This window comes from Pan troglodytes, chromosome 3 (assembly GCF_028858775.2).
Source record: "Pan troglodytes isolate AG18354 chromosome 3, NHGRI_mPanTro3-v2.0_pri, whole genome shotgun sequence".
NCBI lineage: Eukaryota > Metazoa > Chordata > Mammalia > Primates > Hominidae > Pan > Pan troglodytes.
In genome coordinates, this window is record NC_072401.2 from 163,521,829 (window position 1) to 163,548,761 (window position 26,933).

The 26,933-nt window shown below is 33.7% G+C and overlaps 1 protein-coding gene across 3 annotated transcripts in view; it reads right to left on the bottom strand.

Moving 5' to 3' along the window:
* The window catches only part of FSTL5 (follistatin like 5), an 816,338-nt gene that overhangs the window by 419,167 nt on the left and 370,238 nt on the right, over positions 1-26,933 (bottom strand). The window lies entirely within an intron of this gene.

Consider the following 26,933-nt stretch of genomic DNA (forward strand, 5'->3'; position numbering starts at 1 on the left):
GTGTATTTAACCATAGGGCTGTGATTCAAGCCACTTGAAATAAGGATGTTTACAAAGAAATATTGATTAATAGCCATAATAGCAATTCAAATATTGACATAACATGCGGGGCATCTGTTCAAATTTAGATTACCACATCACACAGATGTAGTACAGAATGCCATAGATGCTAAGATTACATTTAGCTAACTGATTATTCAAATAGTGTTGCCCTCTCTTAAGGCACTAATTATACATTTTCTTTTTAACACTGTGGTAAGATTCCTTTCTCATCTTCATCCTGACTGTTTAGTTCTAAGTTTAATTTCCATATGTAGTCTCTGAGGAACTGAAAACAGGTGATCTCTTATTTTTCCATAAGTGGTTAGAAAGAAGTTACAAAATCTTGCCTCTAATGATTAATTTCACATAATGGGATAAATATAGTTACACAAAACCCGTTCAAACCAGAGAGAAGCATGTCTAGAAAAGACCTAGAGAAAAATTTTGATATGACAAGTTAATGCCTCCTTTAGAATATAAGAACTACAGCAACTGTCACTGTCAGCAGCTTTCCCCACATGGCCTGGCCAATTTTCACCTTTCATTATTTATGTCAAAGGACATTTCAGAGTCTTCATATAGTCTAAATTTAATTTTTTAAAGAATCTTTAAAAAGAGAAAATCTTCCTCAAGCTGGCAGATGGAAATGAATATACAAAGACCTCCTTTTGTTCTCAATTGAGACAGAATTGCCCTGATTTCTTTACCTCTTAAGTAAAGCTAACTTTTAATTTAGATTTTGTTAGGTTGCAGTTTTCATAAATTACCCCTTCTAAGTGACTGAAACAGTAATTGGAAATGTAGAAATTTCATTTCTATTAAGGTTGAGTGATGTTTTAATTCAGAAAGTACCATGAAACTTGTTACCTTAAAAAATGTGAACTAAAAACTGTGTAAGTAGTTATAATAGAGTATTCTTCAGGAAGTATAAATATCTTTAATATAAACAAATATTTTTTATGAATTCTTATAGGAGCCCACACAATCCCTTACAATAAAATTGGTGAATATTATGAAACATATTTTGGTCATATTTTAAGTAGTTGACAAGTTTATCGTAGTCTACGTGGATAGATTAATATCTGTTTCTTTCAACGGGAGTTTGGAAGTACTAGGAACCATTACAAAATAATGATAAATGATAGTGAATATGTTTCACTAAGCAACTTAGAGGTTAGTATTAGATGGTGAAAAGTGCTACACTTGTCATATTCTGAAGATAAAAAATTAATAAAACAGCATTTTGCAATCTCAGTCTTAAAAAATACTGTTGCAAACATCTTAATGTTTTCATTTTTGTTGTTCATGCATTTATTGTAAGGGGGCAAGTAGTTCTGGGAGGACAAGAATAGTACAAAACTGCATATTTCCTATATGAACTATATTATTTCTTCTCTTTAATCTTTTTGTGGCTAGTATCTAGCATAATTGGCAAACAGTAGGGGTTGTATTTAGGCTTATTTATTCATTCAATGCATATTTATTTTGTAGAAGAACGAATGGGGCCTGACAAAATCGTTCTCAGCTTTATGCCTTCATGTGGTCTGGGATTTTCTTTAAAGAAAAATCTCCTTAGAGAAATATGAGAAAGAACCATCTTGGCAATTTCACGAGAGCCTTCTATTTTATCATTCTGTGTTCCTAATGGGAAAGCAAAATCCTCTTTTTCAGAAATTCTATGTCCTACATTTAAAATCTCTTATCTCTTATGTAGCCTTAAACATACTATTAACACTCAGAATTTTCAAGATGACTGATACATTCTTGTAAAACTGTAGGTGAATATTTTATTTCTGTATTATATATAAATATTTATAAGTATCTTATCTAGCTAATATACATAATAATAATAATAATAAAGCTTTTTGAGAAAATTATCTCTACATAGTAGGCATTCTATCAAGTTTCTGGAACACCTGATGAGTTGTGATTGAAATGTGTGAAAGAGATTCCAGTTGTGTCTCTATTACTACTATGCTTCCTTTCTCTTAGCAAATAAATTGCAGAATATGGAATTATTTGAAAATGTCTTTCTCCTGGTCTTCACAGTATTTAAGAATAGAATCTAACTTTATGATGATACTCAAGCCATGACAGTGGATAGAATTATTCAGTCATTGAAAAGTCTCATGCCTTTGTATTCTTTTAAAAATAGTTAAGTAATGTGCTATTCTGTTCATGAAAAGAAGCCTATTTTGATCTATTTTAGTATTTTCTCCATTGAAAAACAATGGACTATCTGAATTTTCCTTCGCATGTACCTGAAGATGAAACCACACCATACTTATGTTGCTTCAGTTATGTCTAAAATAGGTGCAGTCATTGGTCATGGAATGAAAGAAAATTAACTATCTCCTATAATAGTTAGTTCTGGGACTTTGATTATAACCACTCTAAGCATTTGTCTAACCAGTCAATATAAAGGTAATATATATGGGGGTATATGTGTGTGCCTGTATATTTGTCTGAATCGAACACAGTGAGTGCCCTTATAATTATCCAATCCAGAGGACACTGGCAAATGATGAGATAGGCAATGCACTCAGGGAAAGTGATGTAGAACTCTGTTCTACTCGCATATACATTCATCTAGTTAAGGAAAGAAGGATAATACACATTACTATAGGAACAAACTTCCTAAGTCTGTATATTTCATCCTTCTCAATCCCATAGCATTAATTGTATTTAGTATTAGGCTAATACCTAGGATGCTCTTCTGCATTTTGAATACGATTTAATGGTTGGCAGGTGTTATGTCTCGGTATATCTTCAATTTATCTATCATTGCCGCTAAAAATAAGAGACAAAGAATATTTATGCTGCTATTGAACAGAGGAGCTCCATTTATATGTGGATGACAAGATTGAAAAAAATTACTCTGTTGCATCAATGACAGCATTTGCCATGCTGTAGAATAAAAGAATGCCTCCTGAAACTTTGTGCTGGAAGATAGTTGAGCTGGATATATTTCATGCAATCACTTGAAAATAATTTCCAAAACAGCAGTCTACTGTCTTTGAAAAGTAATTTTCTCTAATTATTATGACAAGAAACTACAGAAATAATTAAAATATAAAACACACATATTGAGCTTTTTGGGATTCTGGTATTTAGTGTTCTTGGTTTAAAAATTTAAAAGTGAATTAATTGGCCGCTGTGTTAAGAAACAAACAAACAAACAAAAAACCACTACATGATTTCTGCATAAGGCCAAAACTTACTTAAACTTTTATTCTGTTTCTGTGCGTGATACTAACTCAGTGTGTATCCCTGGCTTTGTGATTTATCAGTTGGGTAAAATTCATTCTCTAGCATAATAGGTTCAGGTTCATGCTACGACTATATCTACAAGATTCTGTATTTAAAAATTGGCATTCAAGCATTTACAAGTTCTTGTAGACAAATAATACACAATCTATATTGTCTTTAATATCTGTAAATCTACAAAACTTTGAAGATAATATATCCTGTACTGACTCAGCATAATTGTCGATTTTCAAAGTTTCCCATTTTGAAATATTAAAAATACTCATAGTGATAAGTATCACTTTTACTACATCACGTAAGTTTGCACAAACAGATGTTTTTCTATATGTAAAGATAGTGACCAAAAATTTATGTAAAAATTGTAATAACTAGATGTTTATTAGTTTCCAATTGCTGACCTACAAATTATTGCTAGCTTGGTCTAAGACAACTCAAATGTATTATCTGATTACCCAAAATACTCATATTGATATATATCACTTTTACTACACCAAGTAAGTTTGCACAGATGTTTTTCTATATGTAAAGATATTGACCAAAAATTTATGTAAAAATTGTAATAACTAGATGTTTACTGGTTTCCAATTATTGCCCTACAAATTATTGCTAACTTGATCTAAGACAACTCAACTGTATTATCTGATAGTTTCTCAAGATCAGAAGTCTGGTGCACTGTGTCACAGCCAGGGCCACTGCTTTGAGCTTCACAAAGTTAAAATAAAGGTATACGCTGAGATGCATTTTTCTTTTTCTAGAGGCTTTAAGGTTAGATCTTCTCCTAAGCTCATTCAGGTTGTTAACCAAATTCAGTCTTTGAGATTGTGGACTGAAGTCCCTTTGTTTTGCTCTGGAGTCTCTTTCTGTTGCTATCAGCTGGAGACCACCCTTAGCTCCTCTGTGGTTCTCACACGTGGCACATCTCAGAAACAGCATCTGCACATCAAATCCTCCTCATCCTTCAAATATTTGTGACTTTCCCTTCTGTCACATCTCTCTGATTTCAACAAGAGTAAGCTCTTTGTTTTTAAGAGCTCTTGTGATTAGATTAATGCCACTCAGATAATACAGGGTAATCACTCTATCTTAAGGTCCCTACCCATAACTTTACCTTCAATGCCTGTTTGCCATGTAATATAATGTATTAACAGATGCCAAGAATTGTGATAAGGACATCTTTGGGAGTCAGGGACAGGTTCTGCCTACCACAGATGTGTTCTATTTTCATGTCTTATTTTTCTTAATATTGAGTTATTTCAATTCCATTTTACTTTCAAATTCCAGTTAAACACTGATGTTCCTTGAAAAAATTGTGGGCAAATATGTTAAACAATTTCCTATATGATCAAATATGTTCTGTACAACCATTGTTTTTTTCAAAGTTAAAAAAACTATCATACTTTCCCTATTTATTATATAATTATTAAAATATGGATGAATTTATATTACCTTTTAAATTAAAATCAATAGAAATTTAATAAGGACGGTTTTGAGATGTGCCTAACGAAATTTTTAAAAATCAAATTCAACTTCTTGAGATAAAAAGATTAATCATGTATTCGGTTAAGTACAAGATGAGACTGAGGAAGAGAATGTAGGTAATTACGAAGGGACTCTTAAGACCTTTAAAATATTTTGAACATTATCTAAATTGCAATTGTTGTGGATGATATAGTTGGCCAATAAGATCCTTAAGGTCTGAAACAACAATTTCTCAGCCCCCTGGAAATGCTGTTACTGATTTTTCAGTTAACTACCCCTTTAAGAATTATCTGTTGCCAAAGACAGATAGGTCATCCCAGAATACATGCTCTTTTGAGGCAACCTGCATTTAATGACCAGTGAATACAGCATGGAAAAATAAAGTCCTACGCCCTGTGCCTCAAAACTGGACAATTCTGTAGGACCATCCCATTTCAGCAGTTCACCATTGTTTCACCTAACATCTTTGACTCACACTTCAATACCTTCCAATGTCAATAGCTACTTTCTTTATACCGAGGGCATTCCTGATATAATTTTTGCATGAGTTCTTTCTTTATACCAAGGGCATTCCTGATACAATTTTCACATGAGTTTGCAAGAAAACTTTCCAAGAAACAATAACTAAGAAATAAATAGTAATTCTTCAAGATATTCTAAAATGTGTTCTGATTAGATTTATTTGCTGAGAAAATTATTCCAAGAAAGCAAGATTATAAAATCAGATGTAGTTAGTAAACGACTGAAGCATTTCAGATAAGAGAAATGTTTGTCATAAAGAGGAGAATGGTACGGTAATAGATTAAAAGAGACGCATCTTAGAGGTATGTAGCATGTAAATGTTGCAGAGTTTGGTAACTGCATTGATATACAGGAAACAAGACAAGAATGACATCCAGATTCCTTCCTCAGACAATTGGGAGAATGATAGAACAATGAGGCAACCTTGTAGCAGCATACGATGAATTCAAGCTTGGCTTTGTTGTGTTTGGGGCATCAGGACAAGTATTTTCACAATAACATTAGAGGCAATACATGTCACTGAACTAAAAATACTGATGAAAGAATTATCACCATAAAATATGGAACCTTTAAGATCTATTGACCTGGAGGTGCTCAGAGGGAGGCTTTGGAGATGATTCCTACCATTTACAGTATACAATTATTAATGTAGTCCTTTCTTATCTATGATTTCACTTTCCATGGTTTTGGTTACCCATGGTAAACCCTTGTCCAAAAATATTACATAAAATAAGACATTCTGAGAGAGAGACAGATTACATTCGCATAACTTTTTTTATAGTATATTGTTACAATTCTATCTTATTTTAGTTATTGTTAATCTCTCACCATACCTAACTATAAATTAAACTTTGTCATAGGTATGTTCATATAGGGAAAAACAGTACACATAGGGTTTCTGGCATCTACTGGGGGTCTTGGAACATATGTCCCATAGGTAAGAAAGGACTACTTTTCTACATGCACAGCAATGTTGTAGCACTTTATGCACATTAATTAACTTAGTCTTAAAAAATGAGATAGGTTAAATTATTAAACAATATTTTATAAATGACAAAACTGAGTCAAAGAGAAGTTGAGAGAGTTTCTTTGAGTTAGACAGTAAGTTATGGTAGCACCTGGATAAACACCCTTCCCATTAAGTTATATAGAATCTTTCTGCAGAGTATGTTGGAGTGTGTCCATTTCTGCCACCAATATACCATTGTTGGGCATATAATGCCTCAAGCACTCTAAGAAGGATCAAGAGGGATTGGAGGAAAAATGAGATGCATGTTAAATGAAAATTCATGGGATGAGTGTAAAAGAAGTATCCAACAATGAAGGGCAAATGTTATGAGTACAAGTAGAAAAAGGCTAAAAATGGCTGTCAGATATAGCAATAAGCAAGTCACTGTTGACAATAAAAATGCTTCAGAATAGTCTAAGTAAAGCTAAATTCAAGTTAGCCCTGAGTTAGATAGTCAGTAGAAAACAAGATAGTGGCTATAAAATTAGGAAATAAATTATGCTTTTTGCAACATAGAAGAGAAAAAAGAAATCAAGTAATATAGCTTTCACAGAATGAATTGTTAAGAAATTAAAATATTGTGGACAGAATAATAATAATAGAGATAGAAATATAGATAAAATCGGTGTATGACTGCAAAGTAAAAGATAAAGAGAGTTTGATAGGCAATACAGAGATAGATTCATGAAAGTTCTCATACATACATACACATATAGATTAGATAAATAGATACATAGAAACATAGATAGATAGATAGATGAAAACCATAATAGACCTATTAACATGTTTAGTTATTAATGGGAAGAAAAATGGAAGAAGTTAAAGTTAATGAATGAATACAGTAATGAGTAAAGTATATAAACAACCAGAAAGGGGTGTGAGCTACAGGAATATCTTTTATTACAATAAGAGGTACTCTAAAAAATTGGGTCTGGATACAGGTTGGTCATTTTTTCAAAGACATAATGTTGATTAATTTGAATGATAAATCAAGGCCATCTACTATGACTATTTGAAGAACACGTGAGAATACACACACACACACACACACACACACATATATATATATTTGTAGAGATGTAGAGATGGGGTCTCACTATGTTGCCCAGCCTGGTTTCAAACTCCTGGGCTCAAGCAATCCTTCTGCCTCAACCTCTCAAACTCCTGGCATTATAAGCATGAGCCATGGTTCCTAGCCCAGGAGATCATTTTAAATAGTCATTGTGAAGTATGGGAGATAGAGTTGACCTGGAAAATGTAGAATCATTGCTGGACAGAATTGAGATTCAAGTTGTGGCTGAAATTATGATGATTTTTTTGCAGTATTTGTAATACTGTGCATGAAGAGTTTAGCAAATATTTTCTGTAAATTTTAGACGGTAAATATTTTAGGCTTGGTGGGTCATAGGTCTCTGCAGCAAGTACTCAACTGTTATGTTAACATGATTGTAGCCATAGACAATACATAAATGAACGAAAAAACGAACATGGCTATGTTTCAAAAATGTTTATTTAGAAATACAAATGATTGATTGGATTTGGCCCATAAGCCAAAGTTTACAGATACTGGACTGCAGGAATGTATATTCATTTGCTTGCAGTAAAGAAGACAGATATGAGTATTGTCCCTGGGTTGAATTTCCCAGTCAGTGGACAGGTTGGGTAAGAAGACATGGTGGTTGAAAATACAGGAAAAATAGTGCTTGAAGTCCTAAACCATTTTGGATAAACTATCCTGGGAATGATAGGTAGTTAAATCAGGAAGCTAATGAACAGAGAGAAATCAGAGAAATCAAAAGGCAAAGAGCACGAATAATATTTGTGATATGGTAGTTACTGAGTAGAAGAAAAGGAAGAAAAAATAACTGGCTGAAATGTAATATACTGAGACCAGGTTATAGCAATTTTCAACAAATGTAAAGGATAAAATATTTTGGGGGCAATGTAGAAAAAAAGAAACCAAGTGATACAGTTTTTAGAGAAAAGATTGTGAGAAAATTAAAATATTGTTGGCAGAAAATAATAATAGGATACATAGATGATTGAGTGATAGATGGCCAATGTATGAATGCAAAGTAAAAATAATTAGACAGGGATTTCTAAAAAAAAAAATCAAACATAGAATTACCATAAGATCCAGCAACTCCACTTATAGGCATACATTGCCCTCCAAAAAAACATGAAAGCAAGAACTGTACAGAGTCCCTGTACAGATATGTGTATACTCATGTTCATAACATTATTCACAAATGCCAAAACAGGAAAATAACCCGTGTCCATTAATGGATTAATAAACAAAAAGTTTGACTTTACCTTTACCATAAACAAAAATTAACTTAAAATGAATTAAAGATGTAAACATGAGAGCTAAAACTGTGAAACTCTTAGAAGAAAATATAGGAGAAAACCTGCGTGACATTGGACTTGGCAATTATTTCTTGTATATGACACCAAAAACAGACCAAAAAAACCCAGATAAAATGAAACTCATCAAAATTGAAAACTGTTCATCAAAGGACACAATCAATAGAGTGAAAACATAATGTACAGAATGTGAGAAAATATTTGCAAATCATTTCTCTCATGAGGGGTTAATATCCAAAATATATATGGATGTCTTACAACTCAAAAACAAAAACGAAATTAAATCACTTGATTTAAAAAGTGAGCAAAAGGCTTGAATAGACATTTTCCTAGAAAGACACATAAATGGACAGCAAGATTACAAAAAGGTATTCAACAAATTATTCATTAAAGAAACGTAAATCGAGACCGGGCACGGTTGCTCACTCCTGTAATCTCAGCACTTTGGGAGGCCGAGGCGGGCAGATCACGAGGTCAGGAGATCGAGACCATCCTGGCTAACACAGTGAAACCCCGTCTCTACGAAAAATACAAAAAAATTAGCCAGGCTTGGTGGCGGCTGCCTGTAGTCCCAGCTACTCAGGAGGCTGAGGCAGGAGAATGGCGTGAACCCGGGAGGCGGAGCTTGCAGTGAGCCATGATGGTGCCACTTCACTCCAGCCTGGGCAACAGAGCGAGACTCCATCTCAAAACAAAACAAAACAAAAAAATGCAAATCCAAAATACAATGAGCTATAACATCACACCAATTAGAATTCTATGAGGATGCCCACTATTTTTCAAGGGGAGTGAAATAATAAGTGTTGTCCAGGACGTGAAGAAATTGGAATCCTTGGAGTCATTGTACACGCCTATTAGAATGTAAAATGATGAAGCTGCTATGGAAAACACTATGGTGGTTTCTCTAAAAATTAAAAATAGAACTACCATTTGATCCAGCAATTTCACTTCCGGTCATACAGTATTTCCAAAAAGATTGAAAGTAGGTTCCAAAGAGGTAGTTGTACACCCACAGTTATAGTAGCATTATTCACAACAGCCAGAGGATGAAAGCAATCAATGGAAGTGGGTCAATGGATAAACAAAATGTGGTATATGCATACAATGGTATATTATTCAGCCTTAGATAGAAGAACATTCTGACATACGCTACAGCGTGGAAGAATCTTGATGACAGTATTCCAAGTGAAATATCCATTCACAAAAGAATAAATACTGTATGATTACAATTATATAAGCTACCAAGAATAGTTCACATTCATAAAGACAAAGTACAATGGTTGCAGCTACGATAGGTGGGGGGGAAGAAAATGATAAATTAATATTTAATAGGTATAGAGTTTCAGTTGAGTAAGATGAAAAAGTTCTGAAGATGAGGCGTGATGATAGTCACACAACAATGTAAAGGTACTTATACCACAGAATATTTTGATCATTGAGTAATAGGCTCTGGAGTCAGGATATCATGGTTTGAATCAAAATTTCATTGCTTACAAATTGGTGAGCCTAGACAAATTAAATAGTCTCATTAAGACAGGAACAATTTTAGATGTTAATTATAATGATGGTTATATGAACCTGTAGTTATGACAAAATGTCATCACAAGTATATTTTAAAAAAAGTAAAAATATGAGTAATTGCAAAAAGAGACTCAGTTACTGCACTTTAAAGTAAGAACAATATTAAAACTTAAATCATGACAGTATTGTTAGATATAATGAGATAATATCTATGAAGTATATAGCCTAAGTTGTGGCACACAGAAAATCATCATCAAAATTTAATGATTAGTGTAATACTACTAATATTTCAAGTTTTAAGGTCAGTGATGAGTAAGATTATAATAAATACTAACATAATTAGAGAATGCAAGAGGGGAAAAATGAATGCTATAAAAGATGGTCACAATAATGTGTATATTCACTTTAAGCAGCCGAGAAGGGTGTAGAAATGTTTAACAGGAAATTGAGAATTGATGACCACCTTGTGAGAGAAAGTTCCTGACAAGAGACATTAATTTGGTAATTGGTTCAGTAAAATGTTTTCATTTCCTACAAAGCTAGGCTATGCAGCTGGAAGAAAGAGATTATGACTTTAACTCAACTCTGCTACCAATGTGACCTTGGGCATGTTACTTAAAGTCTCAGCGAGAAAGACAACACTTACTTCACAGCTTTGTTCTGAAGTTTGTTTATATAATTAACTATAATAATGTTAATCATTAAATAATTGATAGAATTTGTATAAACTCAACATATAGAAGATACCCAGGCATTGTAGCTGTAACAAAAATAGTCATTGTCATTAAAGTCAGGTGACATAGATATTACACCTAATCATCCAATAATAAAAGCAACCACAGCAACAAACAAAAGAGTAACACCACCTATAAGATCTATTGTTTTTAAGGCAAGGAGCACTCACAAAGTAACTATGTGTCAGCCTTGCCTTAAAAGTTTCACATGAATTTCCTCCTTTAATCTTCCCAAAACTTCTGGGAGATCCCTCTGCTCCCAACCCCCTACCATTATTATAGATAGTGACTATATAAATAGTGAACATAAATAAATACAAATATAAACAAACTGACTAAAGAGAGGAGAAATGTGGCATTACATTGCAGAACACCTTTTTGTTGATTGAAAGGAAAAGTGAGAGGAGCAAAAAACAAAACAAAACAAAAAAATCAAGGAAGAAACAACCAGAGTGCCAAAGGAGGAATGGAGAAGTACAATTTTATGGAAGCCGAAGCAAGAGAGAGTTAAAAATATACAAATCATATGACTTTTCTTTGCTGGATAATCAAATTATAAGATTATTTTATAGTGATATTTTAAAATGTTTTCCTTTCATGTAGATGCCGAGCATTTGAATTATTGAGTGACTTGTACCTTGTGACAGCACTTTAATGGACCTTCTACACAGATCAAAATTGAATCTAAATTTCCCTCACTAACCTTTCACTGAAAAAAGCTAGAGTTAATCTTAAAATGACTCTATTGAGTAGGGAGTGAGTGGATTTTGCACAGCGTACAATATGTCTGAAAGCATAGAAATGAAATCACAAGTGAATAGTTTACCCAAAAGCCTACTTGTTGATTATATCAAGCGGGCTTGAAAAAAATAAAAAATATGTAATTAATCTTGGCTAAATCAATCAAACCATCAAAAACACAATACTGTACTGAGATGCCATTCTTCTATGTGAAATCAGAAAATTTTATGCACAATAATTCATCTAAATATTTAATATTATATTCAGTGTGCCTTAGCATCAAATATTTATCTTAGGAATTAAATATAAACTAGAATTTATCTCAAATAAGCAGCCATTTCCAATCGGATCTCAGGTCTGCATGACTGAATACATATAGAATGTTCCGAGGATCGCTATTCCCAAAATGACTTTTACTACTACTCAAAAAATATTTCTAACCAATGGGTTAAGTGTTGAAGTAATACTTGAAAATAATGGCTGGGAAATATGTGAAAATAATATAAATATTAATGAGAGATATTTTTCTCCCAGAATCCTAGAACCTCTGTTTTTATATTAAAGTACATAAAATGGCAATGTAGCTGAAAATTCAATAGAGGTTATAGACATTGGTCCCCGAATTGCATTCTAGGCAACATTAGTTCTATAAAATATTAACAGATGTTTCATTTAAAAAATAGTTCCTGGGACAAATGTATTTAGAAATACTGAAGCAAACATTCTTAGAGATATTTAGGCCTTTTAAGAAAGCACTGTGAATTTTCAAGAGAGAATCACATAGTTGAAGCCTTTCTCATTTTATGCATAGGATCACAGTCCCTGTGCAAGTACAGTCCCCTGTGCATGTACTGCAGAGAAGTGGCTGAGAAATGAACTCTGGAGCCACACTGACTGGGGAGAAATCCCGTCTCTGCCATTGTTCAGTTGCGTGACTTTGTACAAATTGCTCAACCTCTCTGTGTCTCAATAGACCATCTGTAGTTAAGAAACACACACACACACACACACACACACACAAATGAAACAAACAAAACTACCACATGTGGTTCTAATTAAGACTAAAAAAATAGTATTTTGAGGCTTTAAAGTAGTATTTGGCACATAGGAAGTCCCCATCAATTGTTGGCTGTTGTCACTGACTCCTCAGATAATCTCTGTTGAGCAGGCTTCCAAAGGTGAATGCCAGTTTAGGACATTTCATCACCATCCTAGTCTACATTTTCAACAATATTAGCTCAGTGTTTGTTATTCCTTATGCCGCCCATTCTGAGACCTTGATTAGGTATTTATTGACTGACAGTGGAGGTAAATCTTTAAGGTATAAGGGAACAATTTTATCCAAACAAGATACTAAATCCCACCAAAAAAAAAAAAAAAAAAAGATTACGTTTTAGAAGAATAAGAGCCAGTAAGAAATCTCTTCTCAGGTCACTGATAACATGTACATAAATCATGGAGATTCTGGCAGTTAAGGGAATGGGAACATGAGACTGTGAAAGATCCCTTTTTTTTTTTTTTGAGACAGAGTCTCGCGCTGTTGCCCAGGCTGGAGTGCAGTGACGCAATCTCGGCTAACTGCAACCTCTGTCTCCTGGGCTCAAGTGATTCTCCTGTTTCAGCCTCCCAAGCAGCTGGGACTACAGGCGCGTGCTACCACATGCGGCAATTTTTGTTTTGTATTTTTAGTACAGACGGGGTTTCACCGTGTAAGCCAGGATGGTCTCTATCTCCTGACCTCGTGATTTGCCCGCCTTGGCCTCCCAAAGTGCTGGGATTACAAGTGTGAGCCACCGCGCCTGGCTGAAAGATTCTTTAGAATCACATAGGCCAACTCTATTGCCACATTTAATCAACATACTAACCTGGTAATAATTTAAAAACGTAACAATAAAAAAAAATTGGGGCGGGGGAGCATGTTGTAGTGGAAAGATAATGTAGAATTCTGAATCAGCCACTTAACTATGAAACCATCATGGAAAAGCTGTTTAATTTCTTTGAATTCTAACTTGCAGTTTCAGGCTGTTGTGAGAATGCTACTTGACATTTCTCGTTTACACACAGTCAGCATTCTGTGGGCTGTGTACTGGTGTGTCGTATCGCCACAGGCTTACTTTTCAAAAACAGAGCATCTCTAGAAATTGACTTCTTTGCCTTATTTTATCTAAATGACGTCCTTGAAAATTACTGCTAGCAGAGTACAGAGAAGATAGCATATTCTTAATTGTTTATTTCATTATTCTATATGATAAACTGGGAATTAAAGAACATGTTCTTGGCAAAATTCTCTAACTCCAACAAAAACTGGAAATGAAAAGAAAGATGAAGTACAAAGTATATTTTATAATAGTTCTGTGTCTCTTTTTAAAATTTTATTTAAATAGAAAAGGGAAATTTTATTTTATAAACATAATCAATAAGGAAATGTGTTTCTGTGTAATGAAGAGTTAATATAGGAATTTAAAGATGAAAAAAATCAGTAAGTGAATCAGTAAGGAAAAAGAAGAGAGGAAAAGAGAAAATGCAAATGCCATTAAAAAATGAAAGTAAGTGTGAGAGGGAAAGAGAGTAAAAAGGGGAAGAGAAAGATGGAAGGCATAAATATGCAGGAAGATGAACAGAAAGAAGGGGAAGAAATTACACAGAGAAGGATAAGAAAATGAAAGTAGAGAGAAAATTAGCAAGTACATAAAACATCAGGACATTTGCTGCTCTATGAAAGTCTGATTAAACAATTAATCCTGAAGCCTTGGGTCTCAGGTCAAGTTAGTATAAATAAATTTCTTCAACTAAATTACAGCCAAGATTATTCTCCTACAATTCATGGAACAAATACAGGGAAGGGCTCAAACTGCCCTGAAAAGGAATTTCTTGAGCTCAGTTCTTGATATATTATTGTGTTCATTAACATTTCAATGTTTGAACTGATTACATTGGCATTATTTATTTTAAATGTATATAAAGTGCTAGTTAACCTTAGCTTCAGGTTTTATTTCTACAAAACAACTGGAAACTAAGATAAAACCTCACAATGAACTTTAGGCTGTGATGGACTCCTGTGCAATAGAAATATTTACATTATATAATAGAATTTTTGGTACATATGGCATTGGTTTTCTAAAGCTAAAATGTTTCAATCTCTGGATTAAAATGTTGAAACATTTCCCACCTTAATAGCTTTTGTCTTCTTATATTTAGCATAATATCTCATATCCTGCTGCCAAAAAGATGTGTAGGTTTGAGTATACTCTATACTTTATCCACTTTATAAGATAGGCCTTTATTAATTCTCCATGATGAGATAGTATGTTCCTAACACTGTAGAATGTCTCAATGCAAAAAGAAGATATAGTCCTGATTTTTGTGGGTTTATAATGCATATAACTAGCATCTAAGTGCATAGATGCCAACTATACATCTATAGGATCATACAATTCTGATTGAATTTTATTTTTTAAATTTAAAGACTGCTGTTGCAGATACTCATTGCCATCATGCAATATGTTAAAATAGCATCTTAAAAATTATTTGTCTGAAGAAGTTTTAGACTATATCTAATAGCTTATATTTTTAAAATCTTTATATTAAAATTCAAGGTTAACAAGTCCGTATCATTTCTAAGCTCTTAAATATATTTTTAAAATTTAAATTCAAATGTATTACTGTATAGAATTTATTAAATGATCACACATATTATGGTATTATAAACACTGGATACTATAAATAGAATGGTATAAACAGCATATTGTTCACAATATTATGTGATAAATGATAATTTCAGCTGATATGTATTTTCAAATATCTTGAAAATAGTGCATTGCCTCTTTTCATTGATGAGATATATCCACTTGGAGAGAGAGAGAGACAATATTTAATTAAGAAAATATTTGTATCCTAAAAATGAAAATAGCCATTTCAATTATATATTATTCTATGTATAGCAAAATATTTGTCTAGAATCTTCACTCTGCAAATACAGACAGCCTTAATTTTCTTCTCACTTTAAAAATGTCATAATCCTGGTAATTTGATTTTGCCAAAGATAGATCTATTTATTACCTATTTCATCCTAATTTAAGTGACCCTTTATTCAGCTACCCACATAAGTTAAGTCAGTAGTTATACAATCAGTATTATTAAAAAATAATTTCCTGACCAGGAGTCATTTTATAGTTTACACATTACTAAAAGGTAGATACAGTATATTCAGCAAATAATTTAGCATAATCCTTAGTAATATATTTTCTATATGTATAATAGTTTTAAAATATTACTAAATTTCATTATTTATTGACTTTGCTACAATTACTTCATATGCTATTGCAGGATAGTTTGTTAAATGTATTAATTTGAATAAGGATAAGTAAGTCAAATGAAAGTCTTCTCTCCCTTTGCCTCACCAAAATTTAAAAATAAAAAAATACAGTGTCTTGAAAGCAGATGCTTTACCTGAAGCAGCGGCTTGTACGGAACACACAGTTAACTACACAGAACATTAGAAAATTGGCATCAGTCCTGTGGGCTAGAGTAATGTGAATTATTTTCTTATACATGAATCCACTGGAGTGCAGAGCTAAATCAGGCAGATGAACTTTCAGGGTGGGCTCTGACTCTGGACCCTGGCAAATAAACTGAGGTAATACCATACCACGAGGTTGTCACTCACTTCTACACAGGGGCACACATTAGTTAATGTGCAGGTGAAGATGGGTACTTGTTTGAAATGTTTCATATTTGGGTTTTATAGAATGTGTAATTTTATCAAGTACTATGTAGTTAATTACATATTTATTTCTTCATTGGGTGAAAAACAATTTTAAATATGTCACTGATGTTAATGTTTAAAATTTAATTTTCATAGTTTTATATCTTCGTATATAAAAATTCATGTGGCTGTTGAAGTAGTCATCTGGTGTTCCCTACCACACGATGTAACATTTATACATAATCATATAGAGACTTCTTTAAAACTTATTTTGTGACTTATAAATTTGCTAGTACAACCTAAAATTGGTATCATTCGCCTTACTTGATTCCACTTTACAAAGGGGTAAAAGCTTGAGGAACTCTTTCTGAGAAATTAAATGTGAATAACACATAAAAAATTTTCGGCCCAGACTAAAAGACATCAGATGAAAATACAATTTTAGAAATTAAAAAGGCAAACAAAGTGAAAATGAATCATCCTTTCCAAACAGGACAGAGAGAGATAAAGCATGGGACAAGAGTCAAAGGGCAATAACTGGTCTCCAGATTTCAAGGGACCCTAAACTATTCCTTGAGCTACAGTTATGAAAGGCTGATGAAAAGGGAGAATTGCTAGCAACAATATTGTCCAATGTTATTTGTGATTTCTTATATTTTATGTAATTAATCTGTGTCTATCTCCCTCCTTTTCTTCCGCTCAGAGGGCCCTTTAGAGTGCTGAACACTCTAAATACATTTTGACTGACTTTTCATAGAGTTGAACAACAAAAAAAATTTTAATTATCAAATCAAGTAAGCAAATTGACATATCACATATATACTAACAATGATTAAGTTTAAAGCTTCTAACTATCCAGGATGATGCTACAACTTTGTGGCTATCCAAATATGATTAGTCATGTAAGAAGACAGGCCAAAATTATAATGATATTTTATTAGTGGAGAACTCATGGCTGAAACATGAGTGTGTCATTGTTATAACCAAGAGTTCACAAGTCAAACACATGCAACAAGTTGAATAATTAAGTCAAAGGCCTAGATCATAACAAGGAAGATAAGATACATTCAGGGTCAGTGATGAAGTTGGAAAATGTGGAAGATGAAGTATAAAACCAAGAACAAATTTGTTATCCAAAAGCTAATTAGAAAAGTCAATCTCAAGGAACAGCTCAAGGGTGTTCTTTCAAAAGTCTCAATACACTCGTGGAGAGGCTGCACGAAAGTTAAAATGTGTTGTTCAGTTACAGAAAAATAAATTAATTGCTCCTCAGGGTAAATAAAAAAGAAAAATCACTCTGTATTCTCATGGTTTGTATTCTCATTTTTGCCAAACTACCCTCAGCAATTCTTAGCAGTTTTATTTTTTTCTTGAGTATTTAATACTATTTTTACAGCACAATTTTTAAGTTTTACAGAGATTTCAATTTTGATAGTCATATAGTATACCTGAGAATTTATTTTGAAGTCATGTACGTGTGCGTGTGCCTGTGTGCACACATGTGTGTGTTTATTTTCGGATTAAAATATGTGGGATCATAAGCATTCTTTAGTTATTGCAATTCTCTCAAACAATTGGATCTTAATTTGTATTGTAAATCTTAGATTAATATTTATATAGAAGTACTGGGAAGGGAAGATCGTGGTCCCTTTAAATGATACTGGAGTTGGGAGGGAAAGGGAAGTGCTGAGTAGAGGAGGGTGTAGTCCCTTGCTAGGGGTCCACCCCTACAGACCTAAGTGAGGACAGGCATGTCTTGCCCAAATGTAGCATTTCCCTAGACCACCCTGGCCTGCCATGCCCCCATCCTGTGCCTATAAAAACCTGAAACTCCGGCAAGTCAGAGACAGAGGCAGCTGGATGTGGAGAGGAGCACATCAGCGGAGGAACACACAGGCAGCTGGACATCAAGAGGAATGCAACGACAGGCACCAGCACACCGGCAGGCCACCCCACCAGTAGAAGCAGTAGATACGGAGTTTGGCTGGAACAGTCAGAGGAGAGCCCAGGCCGCTGAGCAGCCCGACTCCAGAGGAAAACCATCTTCCTTCCGGCTCCCCCACCTGCTGAGAGCTACTTCCACTCAATAAAACCTTGCACTCATTCTCCAAGCCCACATGTGATCCGATTATTTCCAGACATCAAGGCAAGAACCCGGGGATAAAGAAAGTCCTCTGTCCTTGAGACAAGGTAGAGGGTCTAATTCAGCTGGTCAACACAAGCCGCCTATGGGCTGTAAAACTAAAAGAGCACCCTGTAACACATGCCCAGTGGGGCTTTGGGAGCTGTGAACATCCACCTCTAGACATCACCATGGGGTGGGAGCCCCACAGCCTACCTGTCTATATGCTCCCCTAGAGGTTTGAGCACTGGGGCACTGAAGAAGTGAGCCACACCCCCATTGCACGCACTGCGAGGGGGACAAGGGAGCTTTTCCCGTTTCAATAATACTTTTGATTACTATTCAAGGAACGATTCCTTTTCTTTTAAGAGGTTTCTATAACAATGTATTTTGAACTACTGGGAAACTTCCATACTGAAAAAAACCTCTTCTCAGTAATTATAACAATCTTCACAGTATGATTTCTGTATCTACAGATAGGTGCCTTTTAAAAGTGTTTTTGCATTTTATTTTTCTGAATGTATTTGGTTTACTAGATAAATTGTGACTTTTTTAAACGCTGCAATTTTATTTTCCTTTTAAAACCATCTTAAGTAATAACTTAAGCCTCACTCTCTTGAGGCTTAATGAATGCTTAATTTCTGATAGTAAGTAAAAGAAAATTCATAAGCTGAAATAAATAAAATGATTAAAAGTAGTGCTATTTAAACATTCTAAATATTCATGCCTATGGCATATATGCATTAATTTGCTTAATGTAATAAAATATACTATTAACCTTACTTTTCTACTATTTTAATATATGAAGTTATATGTTTATCTAATAATAAGTTGAAAATATTTTTGGTGAAATAAATTTGTTTTTCATGATCAGAACTTAAAGTCTTTAATTTTTCAGTATTCATGGAAAGCTAAAAACGTCCACTGAAAATAAGCAATAGTTTTTTTTTTTTGTAAAATAACTGACTCAGCAAACAGAAGGCAATTTGTTCACTGAGTTGGTTCTTCCTATTTTGTACAGTAATAGTCAAAACACTTCCCTGAGATTTTATGTCATGTAACTTACATAAATAAAGCAGAGAGCTTAGCATTCTTAAAATTATTCTTCAGTTTCCAGTTTTCATCCTCTAACTGTCTCTCTGTGGATTTAAAACATTACCAAAATGCAGTGTCTGCATTTTGAAATAGACATAGAGTGTGACCTTTTTCACAGAAGTGCATCAATCTGATATACTATAACTAATTTTCAAGCTATTGCATCATATGGTTCTTTAGTTTAATGAAGAAAATTTGGGGCTAGAAAAAAAATCCACCTCAAAATTCATGAATGAAACCTAAAATCAGCTGATTATTTTAAAATAATCTCCTTTGCAAGCTCCTTTGAAATTTAAGCATAAATAGCATATTCTAATAAAACTGGGGTAAAAAATATATGATTAACTCATCTTTAGTAATAGTAATTCCAAGAAAAATTTTGTTCACATCTTCCGCATCAAGTATTTTTATTCAAAATATTATGCCTGTATCAAAAACTGTTATTTTGGGTTTTGCCACAACATAATGAGAAAAAGTAAAAAAAAATTAAGTTTTTTTAACTTTTTCAGTAATTTTCTCTAAAATATATTGAAGACTCTTTTTAGTTTCTTTAAACTTTTACTTTATTATGCAAAGTTTTTAAGTGGAAAACATTTGTCCAATGATGTTTTCCAAAATTTGTTTGCAGTATAACAGAAGTGTAACCCATTCACAAAAATTCACCAGAATTTTATTTTTGCATTGTCTACTATTTCAAGAAATAGCAATTGATAGAAATATTTTCTAATTGAAATAAAAATAAGCTCGAATGTATTATGTGCCTATTTTTATAGCAGTACCATATTGTTTGGGTGACTATGACCTTATAATATAGTTTGAAGTCAGGTAATGTGATGCCTTCAGATTTGTTCTTTTTGCTTAGTCTTGCTTTGGCTATGTGGGTTCTTTTTTGGTTTCATATAAATTTTAGGATTGTGTGGTTATTTTCACAATATTCATTCTAGCCATACATGAGCATGGGATATGTTTCTATTTGTTTGTGTCATCTATGATTTCTTTCAGCAGTATTTTGTAGTTTTCTTTTTAGAGGCTTTTCACCTCCTTGGTTAGGTATATTCCTAATTATTTTGTGATTTTTTGCAGCTATTGTAAAAGGGGTTGAGTTCTTGATTTGATTCTCAGCTTGGTCACCATTGGTGTATAGCAGAGCTACTGATTTGTGCATATTAATTTTGTATCCTAAAACTTCGGTGAATTCATTTATCAGTCCTAGAAGCTTTTTGCATGAGTCTTTAGGGTCTTCTAGGTATACTATTTGGATACCCTTTCTTTCTTTCTCTTGTCTGATTGCTCTAGCTAGGACTTCCAGTACTATGTTGAATAGAACTGGGGAGAGTGGGCATTCTTGTCTGGTTCAAATTCTCAGAGGAATGCTTTCAACTTCTCTCCATTCAGTGTAATGTTGGCTGTGGGGTTGTCATAGATGGCTTTTATCACATTAAAGTATGTCCGTTCTATGCCAATTTTGCTAAGGGTTTTAATCATAAAGGGATGCTGGATTTTGTCAAATGCTTTTTCTGCATCCATTGAGATAAACATGTGATTTTTGCTTTTAATTCTGTTTATGTGGCATATCACATTTATTGATTGTGTATGTGAAACCATCCCTGCATTCCTGGTATGAAACCCACTTGATCATGGTGGATTATCTTTTTGATATTCTCCTGGATTTGGCCACCTAGCACATTGTTAAGGATTTTTGCATCTATATTCATCAGACATATTGGTCTGTAGTTTTCTTTTTGTGTTATGTCCTTTCCTGGTTTTGGTATTAGGGTGATACTGGTTTCATAGAATGATTTAGGAAGGATTTCTTCTTTTTTTATCTTGTGGGATAGTATCAATAGGATTGGTACCAATTATTCTTTGAGTGTCTGATAGAATTCAGCTGTGAATCCATCTGTCCTGGACTCTTTTTGGTTGGCATTTTTTATTACCATTTTAATCTTGCTGATTGCTATTTGTCTGCTCAGAATTTCTATATATTCCTGGTTTAATCTAGGAGGGTTGTATATTTCCAGGAATTTATCTATCTCTTCTAGGTTTTCCAGTTTATTCGCATAAAGATGTTCTTAGTAGCCTTGAATGATATTTTGTATTCTGTGGTATCTGTTTTAATATCACTTGTTTCATTTTTATTTGAGCTTATTTGGATCTTCTCTCTTCTTTACCTGGTTAATCTCACTAATGGTCTGTCAATTTTATTTATCTTTTAAAAGAGCCAGCTTTTTGTTTCATTTATCTTTTGTATTTTTTAATTTCATTTAGTTCAGCTTTGATCTTCATTATTTCTTTTCTTCTGTTGGGTTTGTCTTTGGTTTGTTTTTATTTCTCTAGTTCCTTGAGGTGTGGCTTTAGATTGTCTATTTGTGCTTTTTCAGACTTTTTGATGTATGCATTTAAAGCTGTGAACTTTCCTCTTAGCACTACCTTTGCTATATCCCAGAGGTTTTGATAGGCTATGTCACTATTATTGTTCAATTCAAAGAAGTTTTTAATTTTCATCTTGATTTCATTATTGACACAACTGTCATTCAGGAGCAGGTTATTTAATTTCCATATATTTGGATTGTTTTGAGGGTTCATTTTGGAGTTGATTTCCAATTTTATTCTCCCGTGGTCTGAGAGAGTAATATAATTTCAATTTTCTTAAATTTTTTGAGGCTTATTTTGTGACCTATCATATGGTCTCTCTTGGAGAAAGTCCCATGTGTTGATTAATAGAATGTATATTCTGCAGTTGTTTGGTAGAATGTTCTATAAATATCTATTGTCTATTTATTCTAGGTATAGTTTAAATCCATTGTTTTTTTGTTGTTGTTGCTTACTTTCTGTCTTGATGACCTGTTTACTGCTGTCAGTGAAGTACTGAAGTCCCCCACTAATATTGTGTTGCCATCTATCTCATTTCTTATGTCTAGTAGTAATTGTTTTATAAATTTGGGAGTTCCAATGTTTAGGTGCATACTTATTTAGGATTGTCATTTTGTTGTTGTTGTTGGACAAGTCCTTTTATCATTATGTAATGCCTTTCTTTGTCTTTTTTACGGCTGTTGCTTTGAACTTTGTTTTGTCTGATATAAGAATAGCAACTCCTGCTCGCTTTTGGTTCTAGGGAGTGCCTGCACAGTTCTGTGATGTGAACCGTCTTCAGGTCTCTCAGCCATGGATAACAGCATCTGCTCTGGTGGAGGTGGCAGGGGAGTGAAGTAAACTCTGTGAGGGTCCTTAGCTGTAGTTTTGTTTATTGCACTAGTTTTGTGCTGGTTGGCCTTCTGCCAGGAGATGGCACTTTCAAGAGTGCATCAGATGTGGTAGCATAGGGAGGATCAGGTGGTGAGTGGGGGCTTAGAGCTCCCAAGAGAACACGCCCTTTGTCTTCAACTACCAGGGCTGGTAGAGAAAGACCATCAGGTTCTGGAAGGGTTAGGCGTGTCTGAGCTCAGACTCTCCTTGGGCAGGGCTTGCTGTGGCTGCTGTGGAAGATGGGGGCGTGGTTCTCAGGCCAATGGAGTTATGTTCCCAGGGGAATTTTGGCTGCTTCTGCTGTGCTATGCAGGTTACTAGGAAAGTGGGGGGAAAGCTGGCAGTTACAGGCCTCACCCAGCTCCCATGCAGCCCAAAAGGCTGGTCTCACTCCCATCATTCTCCCAACAGCACAGAGTTTGTTTCCGGGCATGCTGAGAACTTGCCCCATGCTACCAGCCTCCCCACTGTCAAGCAAGCATGGTTTTCAGATTTCACACCACCCTGCCTGCCGCAGCTTCTGTGCTGTGTCTACACTCTGGATTCACACCCTCCCCTGAGTTCTGTCCAGGAATCTTTGAGTTCAGTCGAAATTGTTACAAAGTTCAGCTGGAAGTTTCCTTTTTCGTGTGGACTTTTCCCGGTTCCTCTGGTAGCCCTCCCCAAGGACCTCTGTGAGATAAAGTCAGAAATGGCTTCTCTGGGGACTGAGAGAGCCCACAGGGGCACTTCCCGTCGGGTCTTCTATCACTATATTTTGCTTGGCTCTCTAAAATTGTCTCAGCTCCTGGTAAGGTCAAATACTTTTTCCATGATCTGGACCTTCAGGTTCTGCAGTGAGGGTGTGTGTCTGGGGGTGGACAATCCCGCTTTCACTTTCACTCTTTGAGCATTTACAGTTTTGGGGCTGTCTCCTGGGGCCTGCAGGAACAATCCACTTCCTTCAAAGAGTCTGTGGATTCTCTCAGCCTTCCTGGTGTGTTTCCGCAGTTCCTGGAGTAAAAGTTCTAGATGTATGTGTTTCCACATGTTGCTCTATCTGTCCCACTGGGAGCTGCAATTTAGTCCTGCCTTCTATCTGCCATTTTCCTCTCGCAGTAGTCTGATAAGTTCTTTGGGATCATATTAAGATTCATATTTTTTAAAGTGTTATACTTGGGAAGAGCTATTATTTAATTTTAGGAAAATGTCATTGATGTTTTAGAGCAGTATCTGAAAATTTTAGAATCTGTGAATTCTTCTACTAGATTATATTATTTTCCTCTGGGGATTGAGTCATATATCATTAACTTAGGCTAAGATTTAGTGATATTTAATAAATAATAGATGGTCTAAACACTTTAATTGAATAAATGTATGTACTTTGTCTCTAAATTTAACAGTTATATTTATTACATATTATTAGTACAACACATGCTTATTAGTTTTACAGTGCTTTATAAATGCAACCTGCATACAAAGAAAGAACAGAGACAGAGAGGTAAATATTTTGATTTGCTCTGCTATAGACAGATATAAAACCACTAAAGAAGTTTTTTTCCAAGGCTATGGTAGTAGAGCAAAACATGGAGTTTTGTCTTTGACCAAGTCTCAGGTTAAGAATTAAGTTATTCAAGGAATTAAATTTTAAGACTGGGGGCTTTATATGTGTCAATGGTGGTGAATTTAGGTGATACTTGATAAATGTAATTTTTCCAAAAAAAAAAATTAGACAAAGTTAACAGGGCTTCAGTCACATTTTATATACATATATATATATATATATATATGTACACAGACACACTGTATATATATTAAATATAGTCTATGTTATATAAATACATTCATCTGAGTGTATATTTAAATATATGATCTGGTATTCCAGAGAAAAAGCTCTTAAAGTTTTAATTTTAAGTAGCAAAAATAGGAAAATATTAAACTATTTCCTTTTATGGGCAAAAGCTAAAAGAAAAAAAAGAAGTAATTTTTTTTCAAGATTGTCAGTGAATAGAAGGAGTTCTGCTTAAACAATAGCAAATCAAAAAATAAACCACTGGAAAACCAGATTTTTAAGCTAAAAATCTACACATATCATATTATAATTAATGTATATAATTATCTATAATAGTATGCAATTCAAATTTATAATCATTTCACTTCAAAATTGTCTTGTTTTAAGTATTTCTTAGGAATGAAAAATAATTTCCAGCTTTGCTTTGAGCCGTCAAATAGCAAACACTTTGTAAATGAGAAGGAAACAAGAATCTGTTTGGCTACTATGCCAAGAGGGACCCTAACAGCAGGTGATTACAATAAAAACCACCTTGTTATATAGTTAACATCTGTGCTTTCTAAATGGTAAAGTAAATGAACATAATGGATATAGTTTTGGATTCACATTTTGCCACCTGCCTTTACACAAGCATACACAGAATGTCTTCAAATCACAGAGCCAAAATCTCAGACACATCCTGCCAATTTTCCTTAAATGATTGTATGCATCAATGACAAGGAACAAACACATTTTGCAGTTTTGTTTGCAAGGAAAGAGCAACCCTTAAGTTTATAACAAGGAAAGACTAGAATCAGAACCATTTTTGAGATGTATATACTAGAATGCAAAGATCCAGTAGAATCTCAGAATCATCTTACTGTTTTTAAAATAAATGAATAAGAAACAAAAAAATATGGACTTCCTGGCTGATGTAATAACATTCAAAGGGATTTTTATTAGGTAAATATATTTGATATTGTGCAAATAAAATGTTTGATAGTTACTTCAGGTCTTCACTTATGGTATACAAAACAATTGGTCCATCACTATCAGACACATTTTTTTCTTTGCACTGCTGGAACACCTGACATGCTTTAAAGAGGGTACATTTCAACAGTCAATGAACAGGCTGCCAACTAATTCCAGAGATTTTGCTTCCTGTTATGAGGTAATTTCCAAGTTCTTATGTGGATAGTAAGGATTAACAGTAAACATATGTATAATTGGATTTTTTAATGAGTGTTTATTTTTCTTTTTTTAACATTTAAGTTGATCAAACTTGCATTGCCTTGCTTAAAGATTTTGATTAAAAATGAAATTATGTTTGCAGGCATACTTTTTATTGAACTTTTTATTATGAGTAAGAAAAATCCTAGTTTCTCTGTTCATTTATGTTGTGGCCTAGGAAAGATACTTAGCATCTTGAGACTTCAGATTCTCTGTCTACCATAAGTATATACCGTAAGTATATATTGCAAACTGAACATGCTTTTGTCTGTTTAACAGAACATACAATTAAATAAAAAGTGTCCCTTGATGAAATGCTTGTGAAAGTTATTCTATTGCCTCTCAACAAACAGACATCATGAAACCCAGAATATTAAACATGTCAAAGAATTTTGCAGCAGAACAAAAAATATAAAAATAGATAAGTAAACCAGCATTTCTTCAAATTGTTTGATCAGAGTATACTAAAAAAAATTGGGGTTGGAAGGTGTTAGAATTGGAACGTATTGCCATCTCCCAGACCCCATAGGATTCTGCATTGTTATTTTAATAGTGGTATTAAATGATGTGTGGGTCCCTATTAGTGATATTTAGCTATGATACTTAGAATACTTGAAAATCACAACTCAAATGTTCTCCTAGAAGCTTAAATGAAACTTTCATGTCCTTCCATTAAAAAATATTTTTGTATTCAAGATTTTTGGTAAATGAGTAAATCATAGCTGCTCTTGTGGTGAAAGTGGGGGAAATTGGTAACTATGTGAAACAATGGCTATGTTCATTCTTCCACTATAGTAACCATTTTATCATGTATATATATTTTATAACATCATGTTGTATACCTTAAATATATGCAATACATTTTATTTTAAAAATTTTTTAACTTTTTAGTCATTCTAAAACTCCAATTAATAGATATAATGTAAAATTTTCTTTGGATATTTAAATTTTAATTTGTTTCTCATATGAAACATTCCTCTAATTATGTATCTGATAGGACAAGCAAGCACCATTTACCTGGCTATTAAATTGACATTTTCATCACCTGAATGCATTTTTGTGGCATTTTTGAGGAGGCAGTAATACAAAACTTAGAAATAAAATTG